We start from the raw sequence: 2370 nt of genomic DNA on the forward strand, positions 1-2370 counted from the left end.
ATTCCCCGGCCAGCGCTAGAGCGTGTCATCAGTATTTCAGGGAGGATCAGCTCGTGCCTGGAATCCTGGAGGCGAGGTGCCCCTTGTCGCCATGCTGCCCAAGCTGCAGCCATGAATATTCACTCGCTGTCCCCATTAGTTCTTAATGGAGCATATTTCATAACCAATTTGCTTCCGGTCAGTATCATGCCGCTGACAGGTCTACCCAGGCAAGGCGAAGCCCCATTACGCTCGGCTCTCTGCCAAGGCGTTTCTGAGACTTGACATACCCGAGGGAAGAATTTCTAGGTAACTTGTCCCTCGGTGCAAGGAGTTTGCCATCAGATTCTTCGTTTAACTACATATTGCTACGACCTCAGCGAAGTCTATTCCATATGCAATGGGCTCCTGCCAATTGAGCCATTGCACTCGCACCCAGCGCCGGCTCGCCCAAAGCAGCCTCCAACCAATATCACTAGTTGTCGTTGCCTTCTGACAGTGCAATATCTGATAAGTATTACTTCTGACCACCAGATATTTTTTGCGTGAAAATACCCAAGCTACCTCTTAACTTTGACCTTTGCTACTGACCGCACACCACCTGCGTTCCTGGTCAACTCGTACCTTGCAGTCTATTACCCCAGGTCACTCTCCCTATCACATTAATTGAGATACCAGGTCATTCCCTCTCAGGATTTGTATTATACGAAAAATCTGATTAATTTTGCCTCGTGCCCCATTACCCCTAGCCCACGGGTCACTACATGATCTAGAGGTCACGCCCTAAAATACGAATGATGTTACCCTATAGTCCTAGGTCACAATCTTGTATGGATTGATGACGAGCTCCAAGATCAGTTTCTAGCATGACCTACAAGACCTGGAACTTCTAGATCCCTCTCTCGAACGAGGTTCATTATCCCGGGCCGCCAGGTCACTCCCTCGCTCGGCAAGCGTTACTTTGAACGCCGGGTGTAACGCCCCATGTTATTTCGTACTCCGTCCGTGAAGACTCACACATATTCAATGCACGTGTGTCGGCTGGCTAGTCGACGCGCCCGCCATCTATGGGTAGCCGACAATATTCTCACTAATGAACATTTAGCGATAATTGCAGGGTACGTCCGCATTATCTTAAGTCATTTGTTAGTGTTTCTTTGCTTCACCAATTTGTTGATGTCGACGTTAAGAGGCGTCAGTAATTGTCGTTTTAACTGCCGACCAATTGGCAATACGAGCTCGACGTGCAGAGCTCCGAGATGAAAAACTTTTCTTTGCGAGTGTGCAATTTTTTGTCGATGGTTTCTCATAATCCGCCTAATTTGGTGATCTTTTTCGTGATTTTAGCTTTCTGTTTTTCGTAAAGCAGTTGTGCATTCCAATACATCCAAAATCAAGCGTATTAGCGACCTAAACTGCGCATGCTTCGGGTTTGACGGCGCAGATGTACAGATGGGTCTAGGTTCGCGTGTGCTAAAACATAGACGTGGTCACGTAGCAGGGACTAGAATCTTGAAACCGCTGCAGTTTTCGCTGTATGCAACTGTGCTCACCTCTGGGGGAGTCGAGGCCGCGGTATATATTGGCAAGTTTCTTTTTACACGTACAACAACTCCTCCACCATCTAAAACGTGAAGTAAACAAGCCCTCATAACATGCAAAGACACGCACGGGGAAAATTAACATCGTGCGAAACTTTAAGAAAATGGGTTAAAAATGTGAAACGTTTGGGTGTGGCGCGGCACATGCCATAGTGAAGGCAGCCCAAGACACCGGTGTGTTCTACTGCAACCGAAACTCTTCTCTAGAGCTATTACTTCTCGATATTACACCGGCGAGGCGAACAGGCGCACGACAGGCTGCTAGTTGACGGCCGTCTCCCTGTCCTGTCCCTCGGAGAAAGGGCGCGAAAGGCAGACGAAAAGAGCGAACGCCACGGAGAAAGATTTATATAAATTTCGCCGCTCGACAAGCTCTGCCAGGTAATCACGGGGCGCATTTTTTATCGCTCGAGTCAAAACACATCTCAGGCTAACAGTTAGAGGTGAAGGGACGGGCATCTACCCACACACACGACCACTCTCTCTCTTGTCTTTCCTTTTGTTGTTTTCTGTGAATTTCTCCTCTGGACATAATGCCTCGCTGGGCCTAATTAACCTGAGGGGGTCATCACCGCCGTCATCAATTGGGCTTTGGCTTAATGGACCCGCGTGCTGTATCCATTTAATCATTTATTTCATCTGTAATCGACGTGTCATAAAAACAGACATGTCTGTAGGACATTCACGACCCAATTTATGAAATACCATTAGCAGCGTCGGGTGGTCCCCCTGTGCATTGTATTGAATAATGACTGACGTTATCTTTAATATACGCTGGCAACTCCATTGT

Source organism: Penaeus monodon, chromosome 36 (genome assembly GCF_015228065.2).
Source record: "Penaeus monodon isolate SGIC_2016 chromosome 36, NSTDA_Pmon_1, whole genome shotgun sequence".
NCBI classification, from domain to species: Eukaryota; Metazoa; Arthropoda; class Malacostraca; order Decapoda; family Penaeidae; genus Penaeus; species Penaeus monodon.